At 45.3% G+C, this 16383-nt stretch overlaps 1 protein-coding gene and 1 long non-coding RNA gene across 2 annotated transcripts in view; both read left to right on the top strand.

The window, feature by feature from the left end:
• LOC123356631 overlaps positions 1-16383 on the top strand; it is an 871996-nt gene that overhangs the window by 60463 nt on the left and 795150 nt on the right. The window lies entirely within an intron of this gene.
• Positions 13-2738, top strand: LOC123356697. The gene is made up of 5 exons (XR_006575404.1): positions 13-227; positions 536-624; positions 1073-1181; positions 2208-2278; positions 2492-2738. It is a non-coding gene; the product is annotated as an uncharacterized LOC123356697 (long non-coding RNA).

Here is a 16383-nt window from a genome sequence, read left to right as displayed (position 1 = left end):
GGTTGAAGCAGCAAATGCAGTGGTATGTTTGATGTGGAGGAGTAGTCTAATAGTAAGACATGTAATGATTTTGGGAAATACAGTATAACGTACATTTCATGGTTTGCTTCACTGGAAACTATAATTGAAATTCTAATTTTTTGTTTTTTAAATAAACACAGAGTGAATTACTTCAAAATGATATATTATTGCTTCCCTACCACACACCAGGTGATTGGGTTATTGCGGTAAGATGTTTTATATTGTACTATAATTTCCCTTGTTGTGGGTTTTCAGTGAGTTCAGTGCATGCAAAGGAAAGAGGAATGTGAATGTTATAAAAAATTGCTCCTGTCACTTTACATTGTTCATGTATCCTGGAAGAATACATTCTGTAAAGAATTGATTGATTTCACAATATGCTTATATCTTGTGTGTTACTGAGACATTACAAATGACAATATGTTAGTAGCATAATGCTTGTTGATAAATCAGTATAAAGTTTTTGAAAAAATCTCATTACCAATAAAATTTGTGAATATATTGAAACTTACAGATAGCCTTGATGGAAAAAAAGGAATTGTTAATAATTGACCCCTTGTGTGATGAGATCAGATATGAAAGGACATGCCTGAGGAATTGGAGGTGATTTATTAGATTAACTGTTCCACTGACATTTTTTGTAAAAGGGAATGTAACAATAGTGAGACTAATATCTTCCTGTTAGCTACAAGTAAACATTGAAACAGCATGCACTTCTACTGAATATGCTTAATGATGGACTTTGAGTGAACTTGTGTGATTTGATTCTGGGGAAAGACTTCACAGAATGTGGACACGAAACAGCAGCATGTTGCATGTTTGAGAATGTGTTATTATCAACATGGGGCACAGCAAATCAGGTGATACATTGTGTAAGTGTGAGACAATAATATGAAAACAAGTGTGTATGTATGTGAGCAATAAGTCATTTCAATTACTAATTGAAAAGAGAGAGAATGGATTTTTATCTATGTCGAGAAACCAGAGGGGGAAAAAACAGAAAGCAAAGCTCATTTATGCAGTCTGCTAATGTACTCTCTAAAAATTTCAGAAACTTCATCAAACGATTAACTAGTAAATCCTCATCTGATTGGAACAGTAAAATTGTTCTGCATCCCAGACAAAGTGATGGCCACAACTGCGGACCACTCATCTTAAAGGTATTGAATAGCAAATTGCCATTAATATTGGTTATGTATGTTTACTTATCCATGTTGAAAGTAAATGCCAGAGATTACCAGTGGGCACTGCACCGGTGTCCTTGCCAGGGTGTACGGGGTGTCTTCTGGCCCCAAGAAGGAATGGGGTCTCCAGTGGAAGTTGCGGTGCTGGGGGGACCAGATTCTACCAGCCAGCCCTTCCTGACAGCTGCTGCTGCAGTGGCCAGGAGCACCAGGTGCTTGTAAATCACCGTAGCCCAGAGCCCCTTTCGCTCCCCCACTGTAGGCAGCCCTGCCAGGAGCGTTCAACAGCATTGCCGGACCCTGTGGCTGGGCCGCTGATGCGGGGGAGATGGGATAAAGGGGGCAGCGCCGTTAAAGCATAAAGCACTGCCACAGCGGAAGTGTAATGTCAGCCATGTACGGGAAGGAACCAGTGGCCAGTTCTTACCGGTACACTGGACTGGCCCACTTTCACCTCTGGTACTTATGTGTATTCTAAATATCTGTGTTGGTAGTTTGCAGAAATGTATTTGTAGCACAAAGACTTCAGTGCGGTAGAAACAACCCAAGGGGCTACTACTGCATTTAGAAGACATATAGCAATTCTTCTAATGAAGGAGTCAGGTAATTACTTTCTTGCGTGTCTTGTGGACTCATTAGGCACATGTGAAGATAACATAAAGAGTGGAACTTTGTCACATAGTAGACAGTTATCGTAACACCCCTAAAGTGGGATATCTCACAGGTTTTGTTCTCTAATGGTGACTACGAATCAATAATATCTTTAAGTACACAAAAATCTGAAGGGGGTGAATGATTGCTATTGATCAGTTAAATGAAATTTGCATTTTTAGATACAGGTGCAGTAAAGTAAAAATTTGAGAAATTATGATTCCCAAAAAATATAAAAAAGTTAAAACCATTGACTGCATTAAAATATTGACAAGTAATAAATCAAGGTTTGCATTTTCAGTATTGGTCATACCATATTCATCATTTCATAACGCTATAATTATTTTTTAGAAAGCGTGGAGGACTACTGCATATACTGCAACCGTATCAACTGTGAAAAAGAAAATGAGGATTGCACGATGGTAAGAAACATAGTATTGAATGAGAAATTTATGCCATAAACTGGTTAAGGATCATGATTCCTGTAAAAATTCCACAGCAGTAATCCTTTTCTTCATGCTGATAGTCATATATTAGGTAACACTCCCATGTGGAAGGAATAGCATGAGTGAATGCTAAGTATGTGTAACATTATAACTTCTGTGATTTCATGTCTTAATTGTTACTTATCAAAGGTCCAGTGTGATTCTTGCAAGAGGTGGGCACATATACCCTGCATTGCAGAAGGAACCAATCAAGAAAACCTGACAGATGAGAAGAGTACAACTGCAAGAAATGTGCATAGTTCACTTCATTACCCCCAAAAAAAACCCAATAGAAAAACCCATAGTTTAAATACCTTGTGGAAGCCAGTAAATAATTAACAAGGTTTTGAAGAGATCTTAATGAATGTTAGTTAGCATGAGTTAGGTTAACTGTGACCCTGGTGACGTGAGGAAGCAAGATAATGTAAGACAGAGTGAATTGTGTGAAAGTTATTACGACCTTGCAATATGCAGTCTTGCAGTCTTGTTTTTCTAGTGAGATATCAGAAAAGCTTATGTATAAACAAAATGTATTTGTTGCTTTTTACTGTCTGTATTATTGCTAGAAATTGTCTGAAACAACGGTATAAAGGCTTGATGTAATTGTTTACCAGTTGAGAGACCTGTCCAGGACTGGGGTGACCCTGTGTCCTATGGCACTCTCTCCCTCCATGGTAATTACTGGAGAAATAATAAAGAATTTGATTTTGCTGCACCCAAACAAAAAGCGAGAACTGAGTTTTTCTTCGACAATTTGGGGGCTCGTCCGGGATGGCAACGCCCACGGACCCACAGACGGCTACTACGGATCATTCCCCTTCGAACCCCATGGCGCCACATGAGAGGTATGAGACCTTTTGAAATCTCTATTGGGGTATCGGAGGAGGACTTTCCGTGAGGACGTCTGTCTCTGTTGGGCTCACGCCATCTGAACTTATTGACTGTGCAGCAGGATCAGATGCAAAGTGGTATTGGGGAGAGGCCCCAATAAGGTTAGTTTATAGCAGTACTGGGAACTGCTGAGTTGGCCAAGGAAATGCATAAGGTAATGCATAAGGTAATGCATAGGTAAATGCATTAGAATGCACCGGTGCTGAGGGGTTTTTACCGCCTCAAGAGGGGTTGTCATACCGCCTCATGGTATTGGTCCGGACCAGGTAAAGATGCATCATGGTTAAAAAAAAAAGGAGATAAAAAGGTTAAAAAAAGGGTTAAAAAAAAAAAAAAAAAAAAAAGGAAGAAAAAGAGGCCTTGGTGTGTGTGTGTGTGTACACCAGTGTGAGTGGCTGTTACCGGGCTAGCCCGGTAACTAGTGGATCTTTAGGAGATCCGACCCACGGTGGGCTGACTCAGCCTGGCATAGTCCGGCGAGGAAGCTGCCTGGGTCTAGGGGTGTGTGAACCCATCTTCCCTCCCCTTTCCCTTCCGTGTGGGCTACTGACAGTCTGATCATCTCCTTGGTTTTTGAGCCGCTAGCACGGACAGGACACCCTCTCTGTGTGTGTAAGTGGAAAATGGGTAAGGGACAGTCTAAATATTCCACCTTACCCCCTAAGGGTGCCCCAGCATATTACATGTACGTACATTATGGTCCTAAAACCTGCAGGTATTTAAATGATTGGAATCTGTACACGCGTGAAAAATTCATTTAAACAATGCCCATTAGAAGGTACCTTCAATCTAGATAAGATCATATATCTCAGTGGAGCTTTAATCACAGAGAAAAACCTCTGACACAGTGTGAGCAATTTGTCTAGGAACGGGTTAATTTGAAATTCGGCTTAGCCCTGAGATAAAGAAGTTGTTTTGTGTTCAAGGTCATGAATTAGTGCGGACTCTGCTAAGTGCAAAGAAAACTGCTTTCAGCCCCAGCTGCTTATGGAAAATAGAGGCACTACAAGTTACAGAATTGGAATTATATTTGCAAAGCTTAACTTCCCAGTGAGACATGTGTGAGTATTAAAGTGGTTTAAGGCTTGGAGCATTCATATTTTTCCCGAGTGATGTGGGAGCATTCCCAACACTCTCCATTGTTGTTTTATTATTTTTAATGAAGCTTTAAAATTTGATTATATGCTCTGTCGGTCTGATCACCTGACATGAGGGATAAATTAGTAACGGGAATTTGTCACAGTTTGGTGAGCAATTAAGAATGGGGGGCACTGTAGAATTTACACCATCTATCTGTTTTACCCTTGTTAGTTTATGTTTGCTTTGTTTGGTACTGTTGCTGTTATGTGTTAAGAATAGCATGATTATAGGTGAGCTCTAATAGAATAAGGAAACACTATTTGGTTTTGGTGCACTATTTAGCTTTGGCTCTGTTTTGTTTAACCGGTTACTGATGTTTTTCTGCTCTGTTCATTTGGGCGTTAGGTGTGTGAGCGGAACTGAACTTCTCGTTCGTAATTCCTCAGGGTGGAAGCCATGTGTGCGATGAAGCTCTGAGGTTGTCCTGAGATTTTTACAGTCCCGCCCCCCCGTAGCGGACAATGTAATAGAAGTAGGAAAAATCTGGCTTAGACTGTAATTTTCTTCGCTCTCTGTGTAATTTTCTTTTCTGTTTAAGTGTCAGCAGACAAATGGGTGGGTCTCTGGGTAGACCCCTAAAGGGGTTTGGATTGTGTGTTACGTAAATGGCCTTTACGCAATGGCCATGTATTTTTGCCCAGGTGGCAAGCCTTACTAGGGAGGACTCAGGTAGTCTTGTGAGTAAAACTGTTTTGGGGAAAAGACCAGAAGGGTGGGGGCTAGTTGAGTAGCCCACCCTCCTAGCTAAGAACTGGTTGTGGAACAAGCTCGTGTCCATGGATGGGACGATTCAGTGAGGAAAAAAGGATCGGGCCCAAGCGGACAGGCAACAGACATAGAGATTTGGAAAACAGGTTGGAAACTTTTGAGGGTGTAGTGGACAGAAGAAGGAGTAAGTGAATATAAGCATGAGGATTTCAAATACTCAAGAGGATATTTGGAATGGTGATTTGAGTTGATAAAAGTGGCTGTTGGAAGGGAAAAGCAAGTGATTTTTAAGAGAACAGTTCTTGGTGTCTATGAAATGTTTGTAAATAAATTCAGGCAAAGAACTTATTAGATTGCAATCATTTGGCTATGAACAATTTTGTTAAATCAGTTGAAGAATGTATACAGTGCTATGTAATGAGAATTTTATTAGGCTCTACAGGCACTATAAGTGGTGATGTTTTCTTTCAGTGTTTAAAAGCAGGAGTTAAAAGAAATAAAAGGCAAGCCAGAAATAATCTGTGTTACTGCAAATTAACTAACTGATAAGGTAAAGGCCGCTGAAACCAAGGCTGTCTAAGAAACACATACGAGAAAATATGGGGTAATTCCTCTGTTTTGCCTAGAATCAACAAGAGTATTTGTATATTTTAAGTATTTAATTGCCCAGACGGGGTGGACCTCTGTTTTTGTCTTTCAGATAATCAAAGAAAACTAATGCCAGCTGCACAGCATTCAACGTACCTTGATTTACTGGCACAGTAAAAAATTATGTTGTGTGTTCTATGTTCTGTCTTGTTGTGTTTTTTTTCGTGGCCAGAATTGTTGTGTTTAATATTTTCATGAGATGGTCTGATTTGATATCAAGCGGAAATGTTGGATTGAGATGCAGATACTTGTTTTGTTCAATTTAGAATACAAAGTGTTTGGTTACATCAGAAAATGTGATATACTAAAGTCTAATACATTTTCTTAAGTAAGGGAAAGAAACTACATTGGCCAAATCTTTTAATTGAGAATTGTTGTTAAAATTTGCATACTGACAGTCTTTGGAAGCGAGGACATGAAAAGTTGACCCACTCCCCATATTGTACAAGGGATCCTTCTGGCTACCTCAGACTTTTAGCCAGAGGGCTGGGGATGGTGGATAGCTATTGGCCTAGAAGTTATATTAAGTGAACTTCTCAAAGTGGGTGTGCTTGTCCTGGCTTGTTCTTCCAAAGTTCTGTAATAAGGTTATTTTAGTGAAAGGGTATATGTGGCATACATTGAATGATAATACTTCTGTACTGTATGACAGTACTGTTTATGTGTTCATGATATGAAAAAGGTGTATAATTGAAGAGTAAAAGTTTCCTTTGTAGGTTAAAAAGCCAAGTAGAGAATGGCTAACATGCGCTGGCCCCAGTCAAGGACACCGCTTGGCTGCCTACCAAGAGAAGGGGGGGGGGGGAATGCTTGCTGCAGTTACACGAGATTGGTGTGCAGCCCACTCTCCTCCTTGGGACCTTTTGTAAATATTCAGATTGATTTTATTTAAATGTCTAAATGTTGTGGTTATGAATATGTATTAGTTTTAGTTGATGTATTTACCACTTGGGTTGAAGCTTTTCCCTGCAGGACAGTAGATGTCTTTGCTTACAGATTTTGTACCACGTTTTGGCATCCCTGTGACTATCAACAGTGGTCGTGGAACTCACTTTACTGGACAGATTGTAAAGGAGTTATGTGCAACTCACTGCCCTCACCACCCACAGTCTGCTGGGACAGTGGAACGCCGGAACGGGACTTAAAAAAAATGAACTGGCCAAGATTTGTGCTGAGACACACTTAAAGTGGCCAGATGCCCTTCCTTTGGCACTGATGTGTATGAGAGCCATTCCCAATCGAACGACTGGACTCAGCCCTCATGAAATTTGACAGAACACCCAATGCTGACTACCAACTGCACCCCCACTAACCCCAGCTCAGATGGACATTCATTTGCTGGATAACATAATGCTTCAATATTGTAAGGCACTAATGAAATGTGTTAAGTCTTTTTATACACAGGTGATGGAAGCACTACCAAAGGATCCTGTGCAACCTTGCCACTCGTTGGAACCAGGAGCCTGGGTCTACATAAAGATCCATCAGCGAAAGACTGCCTTGGCTCCATGCTGGAAAGGCCCTTTCCAAGTCCTGCTGACTACCGACACCGCTGTGAAGTGCCACAGACTGACTGCTTGGACCCAGGATTCTCACTGCAAAAAGACCCCTCCACATCAGAAGAATTTTCCTATTGATGATTAGCCTATTCTTTCTTCTAGTTCTACTGTGCTTCTGGACAGCAGGGAAAAAGCTCCCTTGTCCACTGACAGACCAACTGTGCCTTTAGACTTTTCTAGAAAAAGCACAGCTATTACAGGGTGATATGTGCTGGAAACCTCTCCCCTGTAGGATGCTAAACCTTGATTGTTTTGGGAAAGAAGAAGAAGCACTCACTCCACTGACATTGCCAAAGTCCAGGAATTCCTGACTGAAAAGGACATTGAGAACTGACCCTGGTGAAGAAACAAAGAATTACATACTGGCAGGAAGAAATTTGTGGGACCAATGCTTGGGACTGTGGTATTAATTGGATTTTGGGGTTTATTCTACAGGCTGCGCCCTGTGTTCTGGATAAATCCTTCAGTATGTATTGCCATCCCTAATTGGATTTTAACTGACATTGCCCTTATCCAGTTTTCTACATACCCAGATTGCTCACAAGGGGCTGCCATTAGATTAGCACAATAAAAGGCATGGGTTATTTCCTCTGGACAAAAAGGGAATTGACCAGATCCCTGTGGGCTGGAGCCAATAGTGTAGTAGCCATTTGGACTATTCTTAAAGGCCAAGAACATGATAAGAAATTGGGGCAACTAGAAAAGGCCACTAGTCTTATTTTTGGAGCTCAGCTATCTTAAGTACAGGCTGAAGTTGGTGAGTTACATGTCATTTCCACCCTTAGTTCTATGACCCAGAAGGAGACTGACAGAGATGGTATTGAATATCACTGAGGCTGGGAAGGCATTGCAGTGGGATCTGGACCAGACTTGGCCCGCTGCCCTTACAGACACGTCAGGAGTACCATCTGATCTGTGGTCATGAAGACATACTTGGACACTTTCTGGATGGAAGTGTGGACATTCACAGTGCTCCTTCCAAGCATATGGACCAGTTAGGGGGTGTGGGCTCCCACATACCGAATCCTGCTGGGTCCATGGGGAGGATGCATGTGGAACTGAATTATTTACCGAGACATCTGGGAAATTAGACCACCTGGTATACCTACCTGATTTATAGACAGTACCCCTAGAATAACACCTGACAAGATATACATATTGATCTTACCACTGCTGCAGGCAATTATATCATTTACTGGCCTGCAGATAGAATACAGATAGAATGCAGATAGAATGCAGATAGAATGTTGCAGGTAGCTCTTAGATTTTAGGTATATTTTGATTGGACTGGAATAATGCCTGATCGGTTTCAAAATTTGCTTTCATTGTTACCAAAGGTTCAAAGAATCTCTGAATTGCAAGGGCAAATTCCCATGCTTTAGAATATATATCAAGATGGAAGGAATGCCTTTCATACAGCTTATAGAGTGTTTACTTTATGTACTAGGTATGATGTTTTGTGCTTTGTGTTCACGATTGTACAACAGCCCCATTATATTATTCCTATAGGATTGTTATTGTTTGTAGTGTTGTTAGTTAATTTAGGATTATATTATTGTTGTTGTTGTTGTAAATAACGTAAGAATAGCAATACCTTTCATGTTCATGCTAATCATGCATTGTCATTACGTCCCATGACGGTTGACATGTTTGCTGTGGAATCTGAAGTCCATGGTTTCATGCGAATTGAGAGTTGAAATTGTTTGTTGTACTAGAAGTACAAAAGGGGGGAGTGTGGAAGCCAGTAAATAATTAACAAGGTTTTGAAGAGATCTTAATGAATGTTAGTTAGCATGAGTTAGGTTAACTGTGACCCTGGTGACGTGAGGAAGCAAGATAATGTAAGACAGAGTGAATTGTGTGAAAGTTATTACGACCTTGCAATATGCAGTCTTGCAGTCTTGTTTTTCTAGTGAGATAGCAGAAAAGCTTATGTATAAACAAAATGTATTTGTTGCTTTTTACTGTCTGTATTATTGCTAGAAATTGTCTGAAACAACGGTATAAAGGCTTGATGTAATTGTTTACCAGTTGAGAGACCTGTCCAGGACTGGGGTGACCCTGTGTCCTATGGCACTCTCTCCCTCCATGGTAATTACTGGAGAAATAATAAAGAATTTGATTTTGCTGCACCCAAACAAAAAGCGAGAACTGAGTTTTTCTTCGACAGCTATGTCGAGTTAGCCTATGTGTGGACGGAAATCGACCTTAGTAGCTCCGGGAGCTATCCCACAGTGCAACACTGTGTTGACGCTCTGGACAGCAGTCCGAGCTCAGATGTTCTGATCAGCCATACAGGAAAAGCCCCGGGAAAATTAGAATTCCTTTTCCTGTCTGGCCAGTTTGAATCTCAGTTCCTGGTTGGACATCGGGGCGAGCTCAGCAGCACTGGCAGTGATGCAGAGCTCTCCAGCAGAGGAGTCCATGCAATCTCAGAGTAGAAAGAGGGCCCCAGCATGGACTGACCGGGAAGTCTTGGATCTGATCGGTGTGTGGGGCGAGGAGTCTGTGCTTTCGGAGCTGCGCTCCAAAAAACGGAATGCAAAGACCTACGAGAAGGTCTCCAAAGCCATGGCACTCAGAGGATACAGCCGGGATGCAACACAGTGCCGCGTGAAAATCAAGGTCCTGAGACAAGGCTACCAAAAAATCAAAGCGGCAAACGGACGCTCCGGAGCCCAGCCCCAGACATGCCGCTTCTACGAGACACTGCATGCCATTCTCGGTGGGTCTACCACCACTGCCCCACCAGTGACCGTGGACTCTGAGGATGGGATAGTGTTGACGGGCAGTTTCTCGGCAATGTTCACGGATGGGGAAGATGAGGAAGGGTTTGTGGAGGACGAGGCAGGCGACAGCGCTTACAATACTGCTTTCCCCGACAGCCAGAATCTCTTCATCAGCCTCACAGAGATCCCCTACCAACCCTCCCCGGCCGTTAACCCGGACTCTGAATCAGGGGAAGGATCAGTCAGTAAGTGCTATAAACATGTAAACATTTATTTTTTAAAAAACAGGAATAAAAACTATATGAAAAGAAGGTCAATGCATATGGGGATAGAACAGAAATCCTCTTGGGAGAGTTCCACGAAGCTCTCGTAGAGGTACTCGAAAAGCCTCCGCAGGAGGTTCCTGGGGAGAGGTGCCTTATTGAGTGCTCCGTGGAAGCACACTCTTCCGCGCCAGGCCATCCTGAGGTACAGTGGGAGCATTGCCTCGACCAGCATGGCAGCATAGGGCCCTGGTCTGTGCAGGGATTCACGCAGCATGCGCTCTCTGTCTCTCTTAGTGACCCGCCTCAGGGTGATCTCGCTCGGCGACTGCTGCATCTAATTAGGGGAATTACTTTAATGTTACTATTGTGAATGCTTGACTTTTCCTTTGCATAACAATGACCGTCGTTTAACAGCTACGTGGTGGAGGCTGCAGAGGGAAAGCATACAGGGATCTTTCCCGGGGACAGCTGTGAGGGGCTGGAACAGGGTCAGACTTTATGCTTTCCAGATTGTCTGCAGCAGGAGGGCACTGCTATCCATTAACTGTTAAGCAGCCTAAAGTTTACGGCTTACCAGGCCTGGCTGCTACACGGATTCTGCTGTCCTGCCCTGCTTGTCTGATCTCCAGTGCAAGACCCCAGGCAATGAAAGCGAATGCTGAAAATTCGAACTTGTCCTGAGAGCACATGAGATTAGGTGCCCTGTATGGTCTTGTTCACAGAAACAGACTAGACTGTGTTCAGTGTTCGCAAACACGTATCTTTGCAAGGAAATCACTTCCTTTTTCCCATCACACAGCTGCGGCTGTTTCCCAAACTGCCCCGGCTTCCCCCTCACAGAGGCTGGCGCAGATTAGGCGGCGAAAGAAAAAGACTCGGGACGAGATGTTCGCTGAACTGATGGCCTGCTCCAGAGCCGAGGCGGCCCAGCAGAGCCAGTGGAGGGAGACCCTCTCTCAGCAGCAGCGCTCACACAGCGAACGGGAGGACAGGTGGCGGCAGGAAGACCAGCAGGCGACTCAAACGCTGCTTGGACTAATGAGGGAGAAAACGGACAAGCTCCGGCGCCTTGTGGATGTTCTGCAGGACCGCAGGCAGGAGCAGAGAGCCCCCCTGAACTGTATCTGCAACCGCCCTCCCCCGCCACAAAGTCCTGTCCCCCCTCACCCAAAATCACAAGAAGGAGGGGCGCTAGGGGCCGTGAAAACTGTCACTCCACCCCAGCAGAGCGCTCATGTACCAAACAGCTCTCATTCCCTAAAGTATGAGAATTGCTTCCCTTCCTGGCTCATCCGATCCCAAATCCCAGTTTCATCCCCCAACTGTGTAGTTGAGTATTAAAAATAGTTTGCTGTTCATTACTGTTTCCGTCATGTTTCTTTGCAGAAGACTTTGTGTGAAGGGGGGGAGGGGGTTGTTAATTGCATAGGACAGCCACCATTAACAGGGTACAGACATGGGGGCAGGATCAACAGCAGGTCACACACAGAGTGCAGTCACTAGGCACCCGGGTCACTCTGGGAGGTGTCTGCTGCCCCAGGTCAGTCTGGGAGGTGTATGCTGCCCCAGGGTCCGAGCGCCTGGCATCCACAAATGGCAAGGCAGGCTGCCCTTACCATGCCCTTCCACCCTAGCCATGAGCCTCTCCGATGCCCTGAGCCCCAGCCAGAGCCATCATCCCCCTACACCTACTCACTCTTCCCACACACCCCTCACCCCTTCCTGCAAACCCACCCCTTCCTGCACACCCTCCTGTAACCGTCCTCCCCCCAGAGACCGCTGTAGGACCAGGAGCCAGTCAGTCCTCGAGTGTAGAAGCGGTCTGTACATCACTGCACACCGTACCCACCACAGTCTGCGTCCCTGTTTGAACCCTTTAACGCGAATTCGTTAGTAAAGAAAACTTTGTTAATTAAAAATGTTCCAATAACTTTATTTTTAAACATCTGTTGGAAGGGGGGAAACCTGGTGAACGGGGTATGTAACCGCTGAAAAAAGTCAATAGTAACTGAAACAGGGGCAGGTTCAGCTTCTCTGTAAAGAGACTGGACAGTCATAGGTTACCCTGCTCTCTGAGGAACCTAGCTTTCAAAGCCTCCGGGATGCACAGCGCTTCCCGCTGGGCTCTTCTAATCGCACGGGTGTCTGGCTGAGCGTAATCAGCAGCCAGGCGATTTGCCTCAACCTCCCACCCCGCCATAAAGGTCTCCCCCTTGCTCTCACAGAGATTGTGGAGCACACAGCAAGCTGCAATAACAATGGGGATATTGGTTTCGCTGAGATCCGAGCGAGTCAGTAAGCTCCTCCATCTCCCCTTGAGACGTCCGAAAGCACACTCCACTACCATTCTGCACTTGCTCAGCCGGTAGTTGAAGAGCTCCTTGTCACTGTCCAGGGCGCCTGTATAGGGCTTCATGAGCCAGGGCATTAGCGGGTAGGCTGGGTCCCCGAGGATCACTGTAGGCATCTCCACATCCCCAACAGTTATTTTGTGGTCCGGGAAGAAACTACCTTCCTGCAGGCATCTAAACAGACCAGAGTTCCTGAAAACACGCGCGTCATGAACCTTGCCCGGCCACCCGACGTAGATGTTGGTAAAATGTCCCCTATGGTCCACCAGTGCTTGCAGCACCATTGAAAAGTAGCCCTTTCAGTTAATATACTGGCTGGCCTGGTGGGCCGGTCCCAGGATAGGGATGTGAGTGCCATCTATAGCCCCATCGCAGTTTGGGAATCCCATCACGGCGAAGCCATCTATGACGACCTGGACGTTTCCCAGGGTCACTACCTTTGAGAGCAGTAGGTCAACGATTGCGTGGGCTACTTGCATCACAGCAACCCCCACGGTAGATTTTCCCACGCCAAAGTGGTTCGCTACTGACCGGTAGCTGTCTGGCGTGGCAAGTTTCCAGAGGGCTACGGCCACTCGCTTCTGCACACTCAGGGCTGCTCGCATCCGGGTGTCCTGGCACTTCAGGGCAGGGGCCAGCAAGTCACACAGTTCAAGGAAAGTGCCCTTACGCATCCTGAAGTTTCGCAGCCACTGTGATTCATCCCAGACCTGCAGCACTATACGGTCCCACCAGTCCGTGCTTGTTTCCCGGGCCCAAAATCGCCGTCCCATAGCATGAACGTGACCCATTGCCACCATGATCTCCGCGACGCGGGGTCCCGTGCTTTGTGAGAGGTCTGTGCCACTCTGACACTTCATGTCCTCACCGTGCTGCCGGAGCCTCCTCGCCCGATTTCTCAGCAGCTGACTGTGGAAGAGGTGGACGATAAGGTGTGAGGAGTTGACAACGGCCATAAGTGCAGCGATGATCGCAGCGGGCTCCATGCTCGCAGTGCTGTGGCGTCTGCGCTGTCACTGACCAGAAAAGTGCGCTAACAGATTTCCTGCCGGTGCTTTCAGGGACGGAGGGCGGGAGTGACGGTTGAATGACGACAGTTACCCAAAACCACCCTTGACACATTTTTCCCCCAGCAGGCATTGGGGGCTCTACCCAGCATTCCAATGGGAAGCGGGGACTGCGGGAACTGTGGGATAGCTGCCCAGAATGCACCGCTTCCAATGTCGACGCTTGCCCCGTTAGTGTGGACTCACAAAGTCGAATTAGTGTCCTTAGTGTGGATACACAAATTCGACTTCATAAGGTCGAATCCACAAATTCGACCTAAGTTAAATCGAACTACTCTTGTAGTGTAGACATACCCCTAGACTTTAGTAAAGCATTTGATACAGTCTCGCATGATATTCTTATCAATAAACTAGGCAAATACAACTTAGGTGGGGCTACTATAAGGTGGGTGCATAACTGGCTGCATAACCGTACTCAGAGAGTCGTTATTAATGGTTCCCAATCCTGCTGGAAAGGTAGAACAAGTGGGGTTCCGCAGGGGTCTGTTTTGGGACCGGCTCTGTTCAATATCTTCATCAACGACTTCAGTATTGGCATAGAAAGGACGCTTATTAAGTCTGCAGATGATACCAAGCTGGGAGGGGTTGCAACTGCTTTGGAGGACAGGGTCATAATTCAAAATGATCTGGACAAATTGGAGAAATGGTCTGAGGTAAACAGGATGAAGTTTAATAAAGACAAATGCAAAGTGCTCCACTTAGGAAGGAACAATCAGTTTCACACATGCAGAATGGGAAGAGACTGTCTAGGAAGAAGTACGGCAGAAAGGGATCTAGGGGTTATAGTGGACCACAGGCTAAGTATGAGTCAACAGTGTGATGCTGTTGCAAAAACAGCAAACGTGATTCTGGGATGCATTAACAGGTGTGTTGTGAGCAAGACACGAGAAGTCATTCTTCCGCTCTACTCTGCGCTGGTCAGGCCTCAACTGGAGTATTGTGTCCAGTTCTGGGCACCACATTTCAAGAAAGATGTGGAGAAATTGGAGAGGGTCCAGAGAAGAGCAACAAGAATGATTAAAGGTCTAGAGAACATGACCTATGAACGAAGGCTGAAAGAACTGGGTTTGTTTAGTTTGGACAGAGAAGATTGAGAGGGGACATGATAGAATTTTTCAGGTATCTAAAAGGGTGTCATGAGGAGGAGGGAGAAAACGTGTTCATCTTAGCCTCTAAGGATAGAACAAGAAGCAATGGGCTTAAACTGCAGCAAAGGGAGGTTTAGGTTGGACATTAGGAAAAAGTTCCTAACTGTCAGGGTGGTTAAACACTGGAATAAATTGCCTAGGGAGGTTGTGGAATCTCCATCTCTAGAGATATTTAAGAGTAGGTTACATAAATGTCTATCAGGGATGGTCTAGACAGTATTTGGTCCTGCCACGAGGGCAGGGAACTGGACTCCATGACCTCTCGAGGTCCCTGCCAGTCCTAGAATCTATGAATCTATGAATAAGAAAGGCCGTACCGGGTCAGACCAAAGGTCCATCCAACCCAGTATCTGTCCACTGACAGTGGCCAATGCCAGATGCCCCAGAGGAAGTGAACCTAACAGGCAATAATCAAGTGATCTCTCTCCTGCCATCCATCTCCACCCTCTGACAAACAGAGGCTAGGGACACCATTCCTTACCCATCCTGGCTAATAGCCATTGATGGACTTAACCTCCATGAATTTATCCAGTTCTCTTTTAAACACTGTTATAGTCCTAGCCCTCAGAATCTCCTCAGGCAAGGAGTTCCACAGGTTGACTGTGCGCTGTGTGAAGAACTTCCTTTTATTTGTTTTAAACCTGCTGCCCATTCATTTCATTTGGTGGCCCCTAGTTCTTATATTACGTGAACAAGTAAATAACTTTTCCTTATTCACTTTCTCCACCTGAGGAAGCACCTGAGGAACAAAGACTGAACTGGGGGAAGTGTTGGTCCCAGGGTAAAGGGATTTCAAGCTTGTATATGGAAACTTGGGGGACTGCTTCTATCATCAGTAAGGGGGAGAAATTGCTAGTTCAAATTCTATCCATCTAGTATGTTAGCAAATAACCAAAAACTCAAACTAAGCCTAAGTAATCTGCTTTGATCTCTTTGCTATCACTTACCGCTGGGGAATTGGCTGATGTCGTCTCTCTGTCCTTGAGTGGCTCAGGTAAAGCTCTCAGGTAGCTTAGCTGGGTGCGTGGCGCCACCTGCTGTCGTGTGGGTGATAACAGGGCCTGGAGAGGCTGGCTGAATCTCCGGCCAACCACTGTGAGAAGGGCCAGCCCAGCTTCAGAGTTCGAGGGCACAGTGGTTCCCAGAAGCCCCCCACAGTGCACCGCAGGGTGACAACCCATCACACCCTACATTACACAAGTCTCAGCAGGTTTGTCACCTCCTGTCCCCTCCCTTTCCCCACCCTAGATAGTTCCTGCCTCCCACCACCTCGAGCAGCTCCCACACTCCTATGCATTTACTGCTCCTCTCCCTCCAAGCAGAACCCACCACCAGCTCCCTGAGAATCCCTTACCTGAGCCAGCTCCATTGCAGCCATTTCCTTCCCCCGGGGAGGAGGGGATGATCTGGAGCGAAACGTGGACGTTATTCTGTAGCCTGCCAGGGCGAGAAGGGCAAGGTGAGAAAATTCAGGTGGGGTTTTTGTCCATTCCACAAGCCAATTCCCCCCAGGATGTTTCCCTGCTAATGGACAT

Source organism: Mauremys mutica, chromosome 26 (assembly GCF_020497125.1).
Source record: "Mauremys mutica isolate MM-2020 ecotype Southern chromosome 26, ASM2049712v1, whole genome shotgun sequence".
In the NCBI taxonomy this organism is placed as follows: domain Eukaryota; kingdom Metazoa; phylum Chordata; order Testudines; family Geoemydidae; genus Mauremys; species Mauremys mutica.
The sequence above is the reverse complement of the archived record's forward strand: the minus strand, read 5'-3'. Positions and strand labels throughout refer to the sequence as shown.